This window comes from Manis javanica, chromosome 2 (genome assembly GCF_040802235.1).
Source record: "Manis javanica isolate MJ-LG chromosome 2, MJ_LKY, whole genome shotgun sequence".
Classification (NCBI taxonomy): Eukaryota; Metazoa; Chordata; class Mammalia; order Pholidota; family Manidae; genus Manis; species Manis javanica.
Window position 1 is genome coordinate 137,084,568 of NC_133157.1, and position 20,246 is coordinate 137,104,813.

Below are 20,246 nucleotides of genomic sequence, written 5' to 3' on the forward strand. Positions count from 1 at the left end.
AGAGACTTAGAGAAGCTGTGGCTTTTCCACGGTCGTAATCTATACAATCTCCCTCTCTGTCTCTCCCTCTCCCTGCCCCCCTTCTCCCTCTCCTTCTCCCTTTCCCTCCTCTTCTTCTCTTCCTATCGGTGTCCCGCTCTCTCCCCGTTTCTCTCTCCCCCACTCCCTCTCCTCCCCCCTCCCCCTCTCGCCCTCTCTCGTGCGCGTGTGTACGCGCGTGTGCGTGCGTTGCCTTTCATTTCTAGCGTTAGGCAACTCGCTCAGAGCCACTGAAAACTCAGAAGAGGTTCAAATCTGATTGCTCATGGATTCCTACCTCCAGTGTCAGATAACATCCGGAAACGCTACCACCAAATAAGTATGCGAGTATAATTTAGGAGAAACAATTAACCCCACCAAAACAAAAAGCGCCAGAGAAGAGGTGAGACTGGAAGACAAGGGAGCATTTCGCATCTGCTGCGGAAGACAGTGTGCCCTGGGGACCGGCTGGGGTCCGGTCCCCATACTTCAGCACCGGAGGGGATGGACAGCGTCTCTGGTCCCGGGGAGAGAACTGCTCTGCGGCCGCGGCCGTCGCCACTGGCAGCTGGGCTCCCTGCTCCTCGGAGCTAAAAGGCTGTGCCTCCGAGTACCCCGGCCCCTTCCCCTCCCTTGAAAGACGGGAAGTAAGCCTCCTTATCCACCTGCTACAACTGCCGAACAGGGCTCCCTAGGTACTCCCGTTCCACAGATTAAACTCCCAGTGCAGCAACTTCAAGAATGATTTTCTGTAGGGGGCTGGGCGGAATGCAAGCCGAAGAGTGAAGTCCAAGTTAAGAGGCTCTGAGAAACCATGGGCTCTGCAGAAGGGGTCAACATGCTCAAAGCCCCATACTTCTTGAAATAAATAGAATGTCCATGAGAAGACTGCAACTGTTTTGGAAATAGCTTTGTGAGAGGAGGTTCCAGATCTATGCAAAACCCTATGCTGGAGCAACTGCAAGACTTCCAATTCCTTTACTTGGGTGGTAAGTCATACTATTATTTCTGCTGATTTACAACTCTAATTACTTTTCAAAAGATTTCAACATAAAGGTTATAAACATTGTTTTTCCTAGTACGTTACGAAGATACACAATTTGATTTTTAAATGTTTCTACATTATGATCTAAGGAAATCTCTTGTCTAATAAAATAATTGGATATTTTATTTTTCTGAGGTCTTTTATATATTAAAAATATTAAAAATAATATATATTTGCTTATGTAATTATAGTAAACTCTAAGTTGGGTATCTAATATATTTTTGAATTTAGATATATCTACTTTTTGTTCCAAAAACAATATAATCTGGCATTTTGAAAAAGGTTTTGTTTTTTTACTTAGGCATGCAGTTTAAAGTGATCCTTTCTGTGTTACACTGTATGCAAGGCTCAAAGTGACAAGTATAGATAGATAGCTTAACCATCTGTTTTATTATATTTTCTATGATTTTAACTTGCCAAACCATGCACAGAAACAAATATATGTATACATGCACACCTGACCCCTCTCTTCACCCTGACCCCCAAGTACACCTACACCTGTAGAATCTTACCTAAGGGAATACACACGTTTTTACTTATCATCATCTTTCCAGTCTTTTAAAGCTTAAGTCTGCTTGCTGAAACCAGATCTGCTGGAAGGCAGAAAATGAAAAGCTTTAGTGTGCTTCTTTTGAAGAACTGGGGCTTGATAGCATTCTGAATTCTTAGTTCAATAAAGTACATTCTTCACTGAAATCCAAAAGCAATAGGGGTCAATAGGATCTTGACATAATATAAACTTTAAAGTGTTAATTGAATCTGTTTCTGTTGATTCTTATTACGAAGTCTTCTCCTGGAGCTTTGAAACTATGATCTTTAACAATGACCTTGATAAACATGCTGCTAGAAAGGGTTCACTGGGTAAAAGCAGTTACACAAATTTATGGCCCATGCCAGACATTTCACTAAGAGCTCAATCAGTTCCAATGGGTACATTCAGTTCAGTGGACAGTGTTGACTTGCAAGGATGGGCTTTTACAATCTCATAAACACATGTGATGATAGATGCATGACTGTCACTTGGACAAAGTTTGGCCCTTTGAAAAATTACAGTTCTTTGGGTTTTGCTTTTTAATTTCATAGGTCATATATAACTGATTATATAATGCCTGTGATACATATCCATATCTTCCATCCTTCTCAATTTCAACACAAACATCCTCTGGGGCATTTGAAATAATATTTGTTGGTAGGCTGATGGACCCTTGTTTTGAGTTGGCTGAGAGTAACAATTACACTCTAAGGAAATATCACTCTTAACTGTCACTTACCACTTACCAAGAACCTGCTTGCTTAGCAGAAAGAGAGCAGAGCCATCTATACTGCTGAGCTCCTTGGGGGCTACCTTGCCCTAAATAGGTCAGAAATGATCAACTGAGGAGGAGAAAATGTACCGCTGATTTGGATTCTTTCCTAAGAGAACTACCATGTGCTCCTAATACCACTTGTTGGTTTTTTTTTCCTGATCTGAGAGATGTGGAAGTGAAATAACCACGTGGAGTAATTAATCATGTTTTAAGAGTGTTGTAGACTATTGTTAGGCTCTTATTCGGTTGTCAATTAATTAATAGGGACAGACTCCCCAGGTCAGCTGAGCACAAAATGAAAGCAGAGAATGTTTTCCAGGAAGCATGCCTGTGGGTACATGGCCGCAGTTACCTTCTTACCGATAGAGGGGGCAGGCTTTCCCTATATGTGTGGCTGAAACAGCACAAGGTAAAATTTACCTTTGCCTAATCTTTTTGGAGATTTAGTCATAGAAATAAATGATTATAGTTCACCCTACCGAGCTCAGGCAAGGTGCACAGAAACTCATGTCCATCCTTATCTTTGGGGAAATGCCCGTAGGTTGATAGTTTTGTAAACCAATTTAATGCCCACCTAAAGACTAATCTCTAACTGACACCCACCCACACCCCTTGACCCCCACAATAAAAAAAAAAAGGGAGTGGGTGGGTTAATGAAGACAAACCATCTTTTTGCACAGAATCACCTGTCTTCAAAGAGAAATTGATACTTTATTCTAGGTCACCCATATCCCTTAAAGAAAGTTGTTTATGTTGATAGATATTTTGGTCTGTTATGGAAAAAGGATGGATGAGGTTTAGGGAATGCCAGAAAGAATAATTCATCATTTCCTCCCCTAGGGGGATAAAATCTAAAAAAAAATTTAGAAAGTTTTGTTGGTAAGGCAAAGTGCTATTGGCTGTTGCTTATATTTGAGATACAAAAAAGAAAAGTGAAATAGAATTGCATAATCAGAAAATTGTAAAGTGTATACAGGACTAGAGGATGATTAGAAATGAGGATGATTAGCCCTGGAATATGTTCATTTGCAATTCTTCTTTTAATAAAAAATGGTATGGTGAGTGGGACAGGGAGTTCTGGCCTGAATCTTAAAATTATAAGATATTATAAAAATACTTCTCAGTTAACTTCTTGCATAGACCATCTAAAAATTAATTAAACATTCTAATACAATTACTGATACCATCAGATCATACTGGATTTGAGTGTCCACAGTTTGCTTTTGGGATTATTTGTTTGGGTTTGAACCAAGTTATATACATATTTATAGAAAAATGTAAGCATATGAGATGATTATTATTGAAATTTAAGAATGCTGTCAGAAATTGACTTTTATTTTTGTACCATTTAAAAGATGTAAATTCTAGGCAGGCATCCTGCTTATTCCTCCAATTTCAACAGCAAGGTAAAAACCACTAGAACAGTTACCAAAGGGAAAGGGACTGGGGAGCATGGGTGGGAAGGGAGGGATAAGGTGGAAAAAGGGGCATGATGATTAGCTCACATAATGTAGTGGGGTGGGGGTGGCACAGGGAAGGCAGTACAACACAGAGAAGGCAAGTAGTGATTCTATAGCATCTTACTACGCTGATGGACAGTGACTATAATGGGGTATGTGATGGGGACTTGATAATTGGGGGGGAGTCTAGTAACTATAATGTTGCTCATGTAATTGTACAATAATGATACCAAAATAAAAAATACAATAAAAGATAAAAAAACAAAATACATATGTAACCAGAAAAAAATATTTCTATAGTCATCTCACCTCCATAGAAACCTGTACAGTGAACCATAGAATAGAAATCAGATGACGAGAGACCTCTTATTTATTGTTTTCTTCCTATTTAACTTAGGAGAATTAGTTACACATGGCATGGACAATGTGAAAGGGATGATGTGCTGCAATGTAAAATGTGTGCAATGCCTCCTGATGTAGCAGAATGAGCACTGTTTGACAGTCAAAAGATGAGGATTCCTGAATTACTTGTCATCCTGGACAAGTCACTCAACTCACTGAAACTCATCTTCCTTGTAAGAGGATACTTTACTTACCAGTCAAGGCACTACCCTTTATATATGGTTGACATCTAAATATATGTGAGATAAGTGAATGGATGCCTACTCTGTGGGAAGTCTCAATATGGTGCTTTGAGTGTTTTGGAAACCTAAGTGCTATATTTTTCAATTATTATAAGTAATCTCTAACACCATTCATTCATTCATTCATTCATCAGAAAATTTCCCGTGGAATTCCATGTCTCTTAGATCTAAGAAACTCTCAGTGTAGGACATATAATATTTTCCTACTAATTCATCATCGATTTTCTTTTATCTCTTAATGGAATACATATTTCAAGGCAGATGAGACCTGTTTTAAAAATGCATATTACTCAAAACCAACAACATGCTTTACACCAAATGGTCAAGCCTAGGTCAACATGACCCAAGTTCATTTTAATTGCTTTCATATTGACCTTAAGCAAATCAATAACTGCCTTGTGTCATAATTTTCTGGTCTATAAAGGAAGAATAATATTTATTATTAGTTATATATTAACAAAGAAATTCCTAGAATTAAATGGACTTTAAAACTCAGTATCTGAAAGCAAACTCAGAAAACATTTTGACTTCTGGTTAGTCAGAATAGAGTGAAGTGTGGACAACATCTTCGGGGATGCCCTGGGGATTCTGTAAATATATAGTTTTGATGTAGTCCAAAGCTTAGACTCTACTCATGGAAATCTTCAGGAAAATCTCAAGCTGAGCAACAGCTCATTGCTGATTTTCTTTCATCACTTAGAGTTTTAAAAGTTACTATAATTTTTAAAATTTAAAATTAGGCCTGTATAGATTTCTAGAGTATCACTAAAAATATACTGATAGTATGTTTAAGAAATCTAAATTATGATTTGGTGTTACAGTCATTTCAGTATACTTATGTGGTTAAACTATTTGTACCAGAAATAGAAAATTACATAATTACTTAGTTAGTGATACAATCTTGAAAAAAAAATTTTTTTCGGTTTATTTGCTGTAATTTTCCAAAAAAGAAGAAACAACAGAGAAAGGAAAAGGGGAAAAAAAACTCGGCAACCCAGGCAGTGAAAGATCATTAAAACAATGCCACGTGCCCAAGAATTTTATTCTTACATTATCACTGTGAAACTTGTTCAGGACAGTCTACTCAAAGGATCAGAAAATCATTTTATATTTTCAGGAATTTGTTCTTTAAATCATCATCAAAGCTAAAATAAAAGTATTTTTTAAAAATACAAGAACCATTAAATCAATGGATTAGGATAGTGACTAATTCTTTATCACTTCATTATATTTAATGTGCATACTTACAAAAGTTTTTAAAATTTAAATTTGTGAAGTACTTTGTTTGCCTTAAAAATAAAACAGTCATTTTACAAGCAAAACTGGGTTTATTTGGGCATAACAGAGAATTGCTATCTGGGACACACAAGCTACAGCAGAACCATTGGCCTGTGCAGAGAACAAAGGAGAGGAGGCTATTTTGTGGAGGAAAGGGCTGAGTTGAGAGAGCTATTTAAACAAAAAGTCCATTGGAGGAAACTGGGAGTCTCACGTCCTGTGGCTTCTCATTGGCTGAGCTGTGACAGCCTCAAAGAAATTACTGGCGGTTGTGGGAAGTGGAAGGTGGAAACCTTTCTTTCCTCCTGCTAGGGAGTAACTAGCTAAAACAGTCTCTGTCTCTTCCAGTGGGGTCTAAGATTTATGAGGAGAGTGGCATGAGAGCTTCCTTTGCTGGCCTTCGGAGGCCATGTCAGTGAAGTTTCCCTTTATTAATTTTCAGAAGTTATGACTATATTTATGTTTACCAAAAATATTACCATTTACTCAAAACTTCAAAGAGCTAAAGATTGAGTTTTTAAAGGAATAAATACATACCTGATAAATTCACCAAATCAGAGAAAGCAAGAATCTTTTACAGTTGACACTAGAATTTTATCAGTAATATGTTATTCATATAAAACAATTGGAAAGAGTAATGCATTCCCTTTGAATCTCCTCAAAGGGATCCACGGTGACAAGTAAGTATCTGAGATTAAGAAATTTAAGAATGTCAGTATGAAAACAGTGTTGCATGGATATACAACATGTTGCATATTGCATCAAGTACATACTAATATGAGTCCAATATGGTTTTCTTATCAACTGTGATCTTAAGTAATTTACCTTTTCTTGATTTAATACTTCATCTGTTTTCTTGATTAGCTTGGAAAATCATTATCATGTCTGCCAGAAAACAAGCAATAACCACTAGGGGAGGAAGGGCCAGGGGATGGATGAAATAGGTGAAGGGGATAAAGAGGTACAAACTTCAGATTATATATCAAATAAAATAGTCACAGGAATGTAAATCCAGCATAGGGAATATAGCCAATATTGTAATTTCTCTGTATAGTGACAGATGGTAGCTAATATCATGGAGAGAATTTAGTAATGTATATAAATGTCAAATCACTATATTGTACACCTGAAACCTATATAATACTGTATATCAATTATATTTCAATATGTTTCTTAAAAAAGCTCTTTTGACAGGAAGGCATTATTATTCCCATTTGGTGGATAAGGTAACTGAGGCTCCAAGAGGACTTGTCAAAGGTCCCAAAGCAGTAAGTTGTTGAGCGTGCATTAGATGCTAAGTCTTTCACCACCTAGTCTGTGCCCCTTTCTACTGCATTGAATTCCTTGCACACCTCTGGAAAAGATGGAAGATCACTGATACATTGAACTCACAAACTGAATCCAGATTCCCTCAACAATGTTAAATGTTGATCTTTTTTGCCAAAGTGGAAAGAAAGAAGTGTGGGGAGGAGACAAGGCATGTCATTTCTCCCTGTGAAGATAGCAGGACTTGGGATAACTATTCACTCTCCACATGTGCAGCATGCACTCAAAACACCTGTAATAAAAATAAACAGTATTTTTCATTAAAAAAAAAGGCCTATAGGTTTTGTTGAATTCAAAAACTTCTCTTCTGCTTCCTTCAGATCTTTTCTCTTAAAAACATTCCCTTACTCTCATGGTGGAAAGTACTCAAGATTTAGAATCAAACAGATCTGAATTTGAATCCTGGTTATTAATTCCTTAATGATATGTTTCATTGACTGCAAACATGGGCAAGGGCTCCAAGTCTTTTTATTGTCATAGGTGAAACAAAAGAAAATTCCTACCCCAATATGTAGCTGGGGATAGTTAATGTAGCAAGTATTGCCCTTGCAAGCCAGGACACCAGCAAAGTTGATGTTCATAACTACTAGGCCTGTTAGGCCAGTCTGCATATTATGGCTCTGACCGTTCTACACCCGTTTTGTTAATTTTTTAGACGAATCCTGTGTTATATATTGTTTTCCAAAACATGCTGTGGTCCCTACTCCCTAGTTCTTTACTTTTGTGCATTGTGTTATAGACTGTTTCCTTTTCTGTTTACTTATTCAAACTTACCTTTCTGTATCTGGGTTGTAAATTCACATGCCTGTAGGGTTCAGTCCAGTAAGCTAACGAGTGGGGCTGCAGTGGGGCCCACTGCAAATTGCAAAAAGCCAGCCCATCAGGAGGGTTCCTTACACTCACTCAGCTGTCCTTAATTGGAGCAAAACCTTGGGACTGAAAACAGAATTTCTTCATTTCCAGCTATTTTTAATTTTAATTTTGTTTTCATGGAACAAAACAGACTGCAAGCTGGACTCAGTGCACAGGATACTTTTTGGGTCCTATAGCCTTAAAACCATAGCTTTTCCATTTCAGTGGCATTTTTCAAAAACCAAACCTGACACACTTAGTCTTTTTCCAGTCCTCTTTTTTTATCCAAAATGGGAGAATGAACCATAACTTGACAAGAAACCTACTCTTAATATCTTTTAGAAGTTTACAAAAAATAAATCGCAAAAGATGGTAAATGGCTCGGACAAACTAGATGCTCCATTTCTTTGGTCAAAAATAGTGTGGGAAAAATAATGCATAGAATTAGAATGAAGATAGATCAACAACATTCCATAATATGTTTTATTGCAGCACCTCTTCCCACCACTACCTCTCCCTGTGTTCCTGCAAGGGTCACAATAACCCAGCTGACAACCTTAACTAAGTGACAGAAGGATAATCAGGTAGTGACTGCTGTGTGTTAATGCAAAGCCCCTCCTCACAAATGCAAATTTCGGTGCAGCTTTTATTTTGCAGGACAGATAGAATAGCAATTGTCCACTACAATATTATTGAAGAACCTAGCAAAGATTTCTAAGTCATTTAATGTATTTACTGTTGATGGAATGCTCAGCTTTTTTGTGGGCTTATAGGATTATTGTCTCTCTAAAAACTTGCTTTTGTAACAAAGAACATGTTAAGATGAAATGGCCAGAATGTGACCTTCAATGTAATTAATGCGCCAAAGCTTTGTGGGTGTCCTTTTACTTTATTATTCAAAAGTGAATAATAGCAGGAGAACATACAGTAAGGAGAGAACAGTGTAGATAATAGTACTTCTGCATAGCTTTTTTTTCTATACTTGGTGCTTTTTTTGGCAGTTTCAAATAATATTTCTTCATTTATCACATGGTAAGCCTGCTCTAGTTTAGACTATTTATCTTTTGTTGATCTGACCTGGTTTTAATTTTGAAGAAGTAAAACTACTGAAAGCAGATTAATCTAACTACCTGAGTATTACAACACTGATTATAGGTAATACAACCAGTAAGTGATATGATAGGGCACATTTATAGTTAAGGAATGAGACTAGAGTAGTTCATCTAATTCATTAAATTTGCAAAATATATTCATTTTTTTCTTCAAGCACCATTTTATCCACTTATAAATCCTTTGAAATGATTATAAGAAAAATAACATTTTCCTAATCAGTTTCTTTTCATTTCATTTTATTTTTATTTTCCATTTTCTGTTTTCTTTCCATGACAATACATTCCTGGAAAGCCCTTTGAAGTTGGAGTTAAGAGTATTTTATTGTTGTATAAAGTCTTCATAAAAAATATGTTCTGGGACTTAAACTTCTCCTTTAGTTTCCATCCCTGGTGTCATTTCCTGACCTTTGTATGACACTAACAATTTTTTAAAAATCCCTCTCTAGGACATCTCACATGATTCGTTGCAGCAGTACTTTGAGGCTGATTTTATCATTCCTGCTTTGGAAATGAGATAACTGAGGTCCAGCAAAGTTAAATGATTCTTTATAGACTCAGTCAAAATTAAGATTTGGGTCAGTATTTCATACTTTTCCATATTCTTTAGGTGGTTTGGAAAACTGCTCTTATCCCACCTATTATATGCTTCACTTACTTCAGATTGTGATTTTTAAAAGAGCAAAAACCAAAGGAGAAACAAATAAAAAAACCTAAGCAACTGCATTTAACTGACTTTTACTAAGTAACTAGAGGATTTAAGATTCTTAAGGACCTTGGAAGTTCTCATGTATAAACTTGACCCTAATCTTCTATGAATGGGGCATTTTGTGGATGTATATTCACATTGAAAGTTATATTTTAGAGGCATCAGTGAGTCATGAGAATCAGTGTTGATTTTGTTGCAGCAATTCAGATTTGAGGTGATGAGAACTTGGCCTAATAGAGTGAAGTTTAGAAATGAGCCAATTAACCATTTGATCAGATAATAGTGATATGACTAATAAACACAAAAAGAATCAAGAGAAGGAGATGAAAATGATATCATGTGCTTGATTAGTGCTAGGTAAATGTCAAGGTGTGTAAATGAAAAATGATATTCTTTGGGAGGAAAGATGTTACAGCTGACTTGGGACATGTTAGGGTGTAATAACCAACTGGCAGGTGAAGGAACCGTTAGTTTCAGAAAGAGGGTAACACCTGACATATGTAACTCAGAGTTATCCAAATGGAAATTATGGCTGAAGCTATGAAAATATATTAATTAGTTGAGAGAATAGAAGGAAAACAATTGTTTACGAACATAAGCACCCTCATTTGGAAAGGGTGAAGTAACAGGAAGAGAAGATCATAAAAGAGTACTTAGATATGTATGAGGAAAAATAAATAAAGATTCAAGAAAAATTTAGGTGGTTGACCTGTTGGTGGTGCATGGAGGAGAAAGGAAGTAAGATTCACGTGCCTTCAGGTTTACTCAAAAGCAGATCTTTGGCATCTTGGGGAGAACATTTCTAACACATGGATGAGGTAATCTTCAGGCAGTGGGGTCCTAAGGATCAAGCCAAGGCTAAGGCAATGCAAAGGCCACATTCTAAGGGGTTGGTGGGAAGCAATGTGATCTACCCTATTATTCCTAGTTCACAATACCCTTTAGGATTTGGTGATACTGCATTCCTGGAAATGTGAATATATCATTCCATTACCTCAGTTTTGCCTGTGGTGATGGAGGTCTGCTGAGAGAAAATACCATTGATTATGTAGCAAATCTAAGAGATATAAATAATACGTGGGCAGAGAACTGTTTAAACTCTTATTTTCTCCTGTTAGTTATACAGTTGACCCTTGAACAACACAGGTTTATACTATGCAGGTCCACTTATCTGTGGGTTTTTTTTTAATAAACATATTGGAAACATTTTTGGAAATTTTGACAATTTGAAAAAAGTTTTCTTTAGCATATTTTATTGTAAGAATACAGTATATAATACATATAACATAAAATATGTGTTAATCAACTATTTATGTTATTGGTAAGGCTTCTGGTCAATAGTAGGCTATTAGTCGTTAAGTTTTGGGGGAATTGAAAGTTATACATGGATTTTCAACCAAGTTAAGGGTTGGTGACTCTAACCCCTGTCCTGTCCAAGGGTCAACTGTATATTTATTTTTAAGTGATCATGTAAAATATATAAAATGTTCAATTATTGTTCTTTTGTTTTAATCACTGGAAAATTAACTTTTCTCCACTAGTAATATGTAACATAGTTAGAAGGCTGAAATTAATTTCAAATAATAATGTTTTTTTATTGTGTCCTCCTTTATAGTCTCATCTAGATTATTAGTCTTCCACTAGAGATAATGTATGAAATATCCGTATTTTTTAAAGCAAAATTCTGAGGATGAAAATGAGTACCAGGGTCTTCCAACCAATCTAAATCTCTTTGTGCTTTTATGTCTCACTGGGCTGAGTGAGCCAGAGGACCAACAGGAGTGTCACCACTTCCAGTGGAGTAGCTAGAATTTCCAAAGGAGTTGAGGCAAACAAAAATTTGCTTTTGTCCAGTATTCCAATTTATTTTGCCAACCACTCAGGTCCCCCAAATAATTGCCTGGACTTATCTTGGTACAAAAAGAGTAAATTATCTACTTTCTGAGGCCTATTAAGGTTTCTAAAACACTAGTGTGCCATTTAGCAAATTACCTTTTCAGCCTCCTGAAAGGCTCCCCAGTGACCAAAAGAGTTAATATACCTCCAAACAGTGGGTGATTTATTCCTCCATCACTGATGGAATCGATAGCTTAGAGTATTAATGTGAGCTTTCGCTTTGAGTCAGTGAGTCACATTTCGGTCAGTGTGGGGCATTGAATCAGAGAGTGGGTGATGAGGTGCCTCCACCCTTGAAAAATGCAAATAATGCTGTCACCTGTTATCTGAATGGAACTTCGATACCATTATCTGTATATTGGCAATGATAGGCAAGACAGCAGTCCACAGGAACAAGGAGTTGTCTGCTTATAGATGTGTAGAAAGCACTCTTTTTGAACTAATCAACTCTTTTAATTTTAATGCAATGACCATTTGCTTTGCTGTCCTGGCCTTATTTGAGAAATGGAGTAATTTACTTCCTGGCAATTATAAAATTCAGCTGCCTAAATGTAAATGAACTTACTAAATTCAACTCTTTGGTTATAACTTTTCTCATGTTTTTCCATAATCTTACCAACAGTTGTAGAGGTTCAAATCTACTTTACTATTTGCTATTATTTTCTGTTGCTATTGATATTTTAACTGGAATATCAAATGGACATATTTTAAGGAATTTTTTCTCCATTTACTGTTGGATCACATTTCAAATGATATATGTATCATTTGAACATATTACATACTGTTCTGAGTAAATCACATACATCCTACTTTGTTTAAGGGGATACTTTCCAAAATATTGACAAATGCCAAAGATTTACCAGTTATGCTTATGAATAAATGAAATTACTTTGAGTCATAAGCAATTCTTTTAAATTCAATTCAATTTTTCTGTGAAAATATTTCTTCAAATCATATCCAAACTTTATCTGAAGTTTTTCTGTATGTATAAAAGCAGTATAATCACAGAATAATCAGTTAAAGGGAACCTAAGAATTATTGACATTATTTTTACATTTGTATAAAACCCCCACTAGGCTACGTTCTTCTGAACAGAATTAACAAAACTCCAAATGAAATACAGTGCCTGCCTTCAATGTGTAGTTCCAGAATATTTGCATAAGTGCTTTACTTCAGGATGCTTGGCTGAGCCAAACCACAGAGCTTTTTCAAATTTATCGACCATACACATTAAGAGATTGAATCTTAGGAGCAGGATGGCTCTCAAATAGATATTTATTCTCAGCATCAATCTGAGACTAGGTTTTAACTATTAATAATGAACATGCGAGTTGAACACTTGGAACAAGACCAACATGTGGCCAAAAAAACCAGTTTGGCATGTGATGAATTACTTAGCATTTCTTTTTGTAAAGAATAAAAGCTTTCTGGCTTCTAACAAAGAGTTTGTGAGCTGTATGGCAGTATTTTGAACAAGGAGATCTTCTATAAAATGCAGTCTTTGTATTTAGGAAATGATTACGGGACACAGCTGCAGTTTTTAATGACTTTTAATAAAGCATGTTACAAACTGAATTAGCTGTAAATGTTTAGCAGATGATACTGAATCAAGACATTATAGGACATCATTAGATCTGTACATCAGATTGTTAAAGTTCCTGTAATACCAGTGGTTGAATTTTCTAGGAAATTTTGAAGGAAAGTTCAAGGAAGGATAAATTTGAATGAATGGGATTAGTATATCAACTAGCTCTGCTAAACTAGTAAAATTCTTAATTACATAACTGATAAAGAAGCTTAGAACTTCTTAAATTTTCACAATATATAGAATTATAAGAGAAGATCCATGTGTTAATACATGAAGATACAATGTTTCAGCCATTTTAAATTCCCTAGTCTTTTATAAAGAAAGGTTAATGTACTTTGCAGAAAAAAGATAAAAGTAATCTGTGTTCAACACTTCTTTTGCTGGCATTGCCAAAATTCTAAATTTCAATGTCAAGTAGTCAGAACCCTAATGAATAGAAGGAAACACAGCTCATAACTTACAGTTTCTGATTGTGCAAGTGTTTGTAGACTCTCAGCATGCAGAATGACATAGTATACAGATTCCTTTTAAAGACTAAGGTTTATCCGCAAGAAGTTTACAGTCTAATGAGGCAAAGCAAAGATATCTAGAATCATGGATCATTACAAGGCAGAACTAGAAATGTGCTCACAGGTTATCATATTGGGAAACGGAACCTCATAACATTTGTGAAACTTGTTAAAAAGTTCATATTTAGTTCATGGTGGAGTTGAAATAAATTATGGCTTAATCAGTGATGACTACTGTATAATGAATATCTTTTTATGTCTTTATGGAGCTGTAGTTCAGGGAAAGTGAGCAACCTGGGATGTTCAGAAGCCAGAGAAGAGGCAAGTTGTATGTCTGCAAAGTCTGAAGCAAGTGTGATTGAATGCCCATTTACATGCAGCTGGGGATAGCAATGCTATATTTAGATAACTTTTTTCAAAATTTTATTTATTTTTAAATAATTACAGACTCAAAGGAAATTGCAGAGATTGTTTTCTGTGAAACCTTTACCCAGCTTCCCTCAATGATGACATCTTACATAATTATAGTATAATACCAAAGCCTGGAATTGATATTGGCACAGTACTGTCAAACACAATAAATCTTATTTAGAGTTCATTAGTTTTTATCTGAACTCATTTTTGTATGTGTGTATTTTGTAATTTATCCTATATATAGATTGGCATAATCACCATCACAAGATGTTAAACTGTTCTGTCACTGAAACAGAACTTCCTTGTTCTAACCCTTAACAGTGTGACCCACTTCCAACTCCCTGGCAGCCATATTCCATTCTCCATCTCTAGAACTATGACATTTTGAGAATGTTATATAAATAGGATCATACAGTATACAATTTTTTGAGATTGACTTTTGTCTTTCCACTCAGCATAGTGCCTTTGTGATCCATCCAAACTGTTCCATGGGTCAGAAGGTTATTCCTTTTAACTGCCAAGTACTAGTCCATGGTATGGATGTATCAGTTTGTTGGCCATCTCCTGGTTGAAAGACGTTTGGGTTATTTACAGTTTTGGGCTGCTATGAATAACAGTGTTATAAACATTCATGTATAAGTGGTTTGTTATGTAATAATAAACAACCAGAATATCTTCCTATAAGTACACTTGAACACTTAAAATGATATATTAATAGTACATATTGATAAGGCAGACAATATATGATAGAAAACAAAGGATTTTGAACAAGTTATACTGTTTTAAACCCCGGCTTTCCACTGATGAATGGTGGTTTTATACCAGTAACTTTTACTCCATGAGCACTGGGTTCTGATATGTAATAGGTGTAAAAATGTATTTTTCTAAGAATTAATGCAAAGTTGAAACAATTCAATAATGCTCCCCAAAATTATTGATTTTAAGAAGATATTTTAGTTAATGCATATTTAATTGATTTTATAATCTCACACATTCCATAACAACAAAAAATAAGGATATAGGTATGAAAGTATAAAAAATCTATACATAGTATATGTACAAATACAGGTTATTTACAGTTTACATTATTTAGAAGTTCACACATTTAGAAAAACTTGACCATATATTGTGCCAAACAGCAAACCATGCCAAATTTTAAATGTTTAAATTTATAAGAGCATGGTCTTTGATAAATACCATTTAATTAAAAATAAATTAATAAAAAATAATGAGTCTTTTCAACAAATAGTGCTTGAACAACTGGATATCCACATGCAAAAAATATGGATCTAGATGAAAATCTCACACTCTTCATAAGAATTAACACAAAATGAATCATAGACTGAAGTGTAAAACACAAAACTATAAAACTCCCACAAGACAACAGAGAAGAAAATCTAGATGATCTTAGGTATGGTGATGACTTTTTATATACAATACCAAAGGTACAATCTATTAGAGAAATAATTGCCAAATTGGACTTCTTTAAAACTATATTCTTCTTCTTCATGAAAGATGCTATGAAGAGAATGAAAGACAATGAGAAAATGTTTGAAGAAGACACATCTAAATATTGGATAATGACTATTATCCAAAGTATATGAAAAATTCTTAGTAACTCAACAAGAAAAAAACAAAGAACAATGGACAGAAAACCTAAATAGATACCTCACTAAAGAAGATATACAGATAGCAAGAAAGGATATGAAGAGATGTTCAACATTATATGAATTAGTTCTAAATTAAAATAAGAACTACTACATACCTATTAAAAGAGCTGAAATGCAAAATACTGACAACACCTAATGCTGGTGAGTATGTGGAACAAATGAACTCTCACTCATTGCTGGTGGGAAAGCAAAATAGTACAACCACTTTGAAAGACAGTTTGGCAGTTTCTTACAAATCTAAACATACTCTTACTATGCAATTCAGCAACTGTGTTCCTTGATATTGAACTGAAAACATATGTCCATGCAAAAATCTGTATACATCAGAAATAAGATAGAGAAAAATAAACAATGGAAAAAATCAGTGAAATCACGAGCTGGTTCTTTGATAAGATAAATAAAATAGACAAATCCCTTACCATATTTATTAAGAAAAAAAGAGGACACAAACAAAATCAGAAATGAAAAAGGAATAGTCATAACTGACACCACAGAAATACAATTATTAGAGAATTCTATGAAAAATTACATGTCAATAAATTAGACAAAAAATTCTGTACATAGACATTTATAGCAACCTTTTTCATAATTACCCAAACTTGGAAGCAACCAAAGTATGTTTTGTGAGTGAGTGGATAAATAAACTCTGGTTCATCATGGCATGGAATATTACTCAGTTCTAAAAAGAACTGAACTGTCAAGTCATTAAAAGGCCCAGTTTCTCTTTTTGAGTTCCTAGTACCTTGTCTAGTACTACATAAAACACTAAAATAATTATTTGCTGAGTGAATGTCTACCTTTTAAAGATTAATATTTTATATAATTTTTGTTCTACTGCTTAACTTCAAAGCAATCTCTTTCACTTCCCTTTTAATTCTTTATTTTGAAATCTTGAATCTTACAAAAAGATGAAAGTATAGTACAGTGAACACCTTTGGACTTTTCACCTATGTTTAGCATTTGTTAATATTACTCTTTCATAATTGATGGTCAGTATTGTATTAATTTACCTATTTTTTTAACTATCTCAAACTAGTAATTATCACTGTTTTGAAAAAAATACTCAGCATTCCTTTAGATTTACCAATAATTTCTCTGTTAACTATTGTTTTTTTTTTACCACTTTACTATTTTTATTTATATATTTATTTATTTTTATTAAGGTATTATTGATATACACTCTTATGAGGGTTTCACAAGAAAATCAATGTGATTATTACATTCACCTTTATTATTGAGTCCCCCCCATACCGCATTGCCATCACTGTCCATCAGTGTAGTAAGATGCCATAGAGTTGCTATTTGTCTTCTCTGAGCTACACTGTTTTCCTCATGTCCCCACACACACCATGTGCACCAGTGATGATACCCCACAATCCTCTTCTCCTGCCTTTCCTCACCCCTCCCCTTTGGTAACCACCAGTCCCTTCTTGGAGTCTGTGAGTCTGCTGCTGTTTTGTTCCTTCAGTTTGGCTTTGTTGTTATACTCCACAAATGAGGGTAATCATTTGGTATTTGTCTTTCTCTGCCTAACTTATTTCAGTGAGCATAATACCCTCTAGATCCATCCATGTTGTTGCAAATGGAAGGATTGGTTTCTTATGGCTGAATAGTATTCCATTGTGTATATGTACCACATCTTCTTTATCAATTCATCTACTGATGGACACTTAGGTAGCTTCCATATCTTGGCTATTGTAAATAGTGCTGCAATAAACATATCCGACAAGGGGTTAACATCCAAAATATGTAAAGAACTCAACATCCAAAAAGCAAATAACCTTATTAAAAAATGGGCAGATGATATGAACAGACACTTCTCCAAAGAAGAAATTCAGATGGCCAACAGGCACATGAAAAGATGCTCCACATCACTAATTATCAGGGAAATGCAAATTAAAACCACAATGAGACATTACCTCACACCAGTTAGGATGGCCAACATAGAAAAGACTAGGAACAACTAATGCTGGTGAAGATGTGGAGAGAGGGGAACCCTCCTACACTGCTGGTGGGAATGTAAACTAGTTCAACCATTGTGGAAAGCAATATGTAGGTTCCTCAAAAAACTAAAAATAGAAATACCATTTGACCTGGAATTCCACTCCTAGGAATTTACCCAAAGAAAACAACTTTTCAGATTCAAAAAAACATATGCACCCCTATGTGGTTTTTTAAAAATAAATTGAGATACAAGTCCAAAAGCATACTATTTAGTCTTTTAAAATACATAATTTAGTATTTTTCAGTATTATTTATAAAGTTGTGCAACAATCACCACTATCTAACTTCAGATTATTTTCATTAGCCAAAAAAAACTGTACCTATTAGCTATCACTCTCCACTGTCTTCTCTTTTCACCCCTTGGCAACCTCTAATCCACTTTCTACCTCTATGTCTTAGTAGGTTTATTTTTTTGGACATTTCATATAAATGGAATCATAAAATCTGCATTCATTTGTGATTTTTTTTCATTTAGTGTAAAGTTTTCAAAGTCCATTGATGTTGTAGCATGAATGAGTACTTCATTTTTTTTCATGGATGTTTGATATTCCATTGGATAAATGCACCACATTTTGTTTATACATCAATTGATTTTGGTGTTTCCACTTTTTGACTTATGAATAATCATTGATGTTAATATTCATACATATATTTGTATATGAACATATATTTTCAGTTCTCTTGGCTATAGACCTAGGAGTCAGATTGCTTGGTCATATAATTAATATTTTTATTAACATTTTGAGGAACTGAAAAACTTTTTACAAAAGCAGCTGCAGTGTTTATATTCACGCTAATAATGAATGAAGGTTCCAATTTTTCCACATCCATGTTGAGACCTGTTATTGTTGCTTTTTCATTACAGCAATCTTAGTAGGTGTGAAGTGAAGTATTTCCTGGCTTTGATTTTCATTTACCTAATGAATAGTGATGTTAAGCATTCTTTTCATGTGATTATTGTCTATCTGTAATATCTTTTTTGGAGAAATGTCTATGCAAATTCTTTGTCCATTTTTAACATGGGATATCTTTGTTACCAAGTTGTAAGAGTTCTTCTAATTGGGAAACTATTTATTTATTTATTTACTTACTTAAACTGAAGTATAGTTGATACACAATATTATACTCATTTCAAGTATACAACACAGTGCTTCAACAGTTACACACATTATTAAATACTTACTCTAACTAGTGCAGTTACTATCTATCAATATAGAAAGATATTACAAAACCGTTGACCATATTCTCCATGCTGCACTTCCATTCTTGTAACCAATTTATTATGATTGTGATTTTTGTTCCTCTTTATCCCCTTCACCCATGTGACCTACCCACTCTAACCCCTCACCACTGATAACCACCCATCACTTCTCAGTGTCTCTGAGTCTACTGCTATTGTGTTTATTTTGTTTTGTTTTTAGTTCTTCATACATTCTGGGTACTAGATCTTATTAGATACATGCTTTAACAAAATCTTATCCCATTATATAGTTTTTTTTAACTTTCTCAATAAGTCCTTTAAGCACAAAGATTTTAATTTTGATGAAGTCCAATTTACCTACTTTATGTTTTGTTTTGTTACCTGTGATTTTGGTGTCATACACAAGAAATCACTGCCTAGTAGAAGATAAGTTTTCCATCTATGTTTTTTTCCAAGAGTTTCTTAGTTTTAACTCTTACATTTAAATATTTGATTCATTTTGAGTGAACTGCTATATATGCTGTATTATAGGTGCCAATTTTATTCTTTCACATGTGAATATCCAGTTTTTCCAGCACCATTTGTTGAAAGACTGTTCTTTTTTTTTTTTGATAATTATTTTTTATTGAAGGGTAGTTGACACACAGTATTACATTAGTTTCAGGTGTACAACACAGTGATTCAACATTTATATACATGATAATTCTAGGTACCAGCTATCACCATACCAAGTTGTTACAATATTTTGACTATATCCCTTATGCTATACATTACATCCTGGTTACTTATTTATTTTACAATTGGAAGTGTGTACTTTTTTTTTTTTGTGAGGGCATCTCTCCTATTTATTGATCAAATGGTTGTTAACAACAATAAAATTCTGTATAGGGGACTCAATGTTCAATGTATAATCATTAATCCACCCTAGGCCTAATTTTCGTCAGTCTCCAATCTTCTGAAGCATAATGAACAAGTTCTTACATGGAGAACAAATTCTTACATAATGAATAAGTTACATGGTGAATAGTACAAGGGAAGTCATCACAGAAACTTTCGGTTTTGATCATGCATTATGAACTATAAACAGTCAGTTCAAATATGAATATTCATTTGATTTTTATACTTGATTTATATGTGGATACCACATTTCTCTCTTTATTATTATTATTTTTAATAAAATGCTGAAGTGGTAGGTAGATGCAAGATAAAGGTAGAA

General features: G+C 34.6%; 1 protein-coding gene across 1 annotated transcript in view; it reads left to right on the top strand.

The window, feature by feature from the left end:
- Positions 1–207: 207 nt before the first annotated feature.
- The window catches only part of SNTG1 (syntrophin gamma 1), an 832,887-nt gene continuing 812,848 nt past the window's right edge, over positions 208–20,246 (top strand). Inside the window, exon 1 of the mRNA XM_073229494.1 lies at positions 208–1,007. The gene's annotated coding sequence lies outside the window, so the exon portion shown is untranslated. The remainder of the gene's footprint in view (positions 1,008–20,246) is intronic.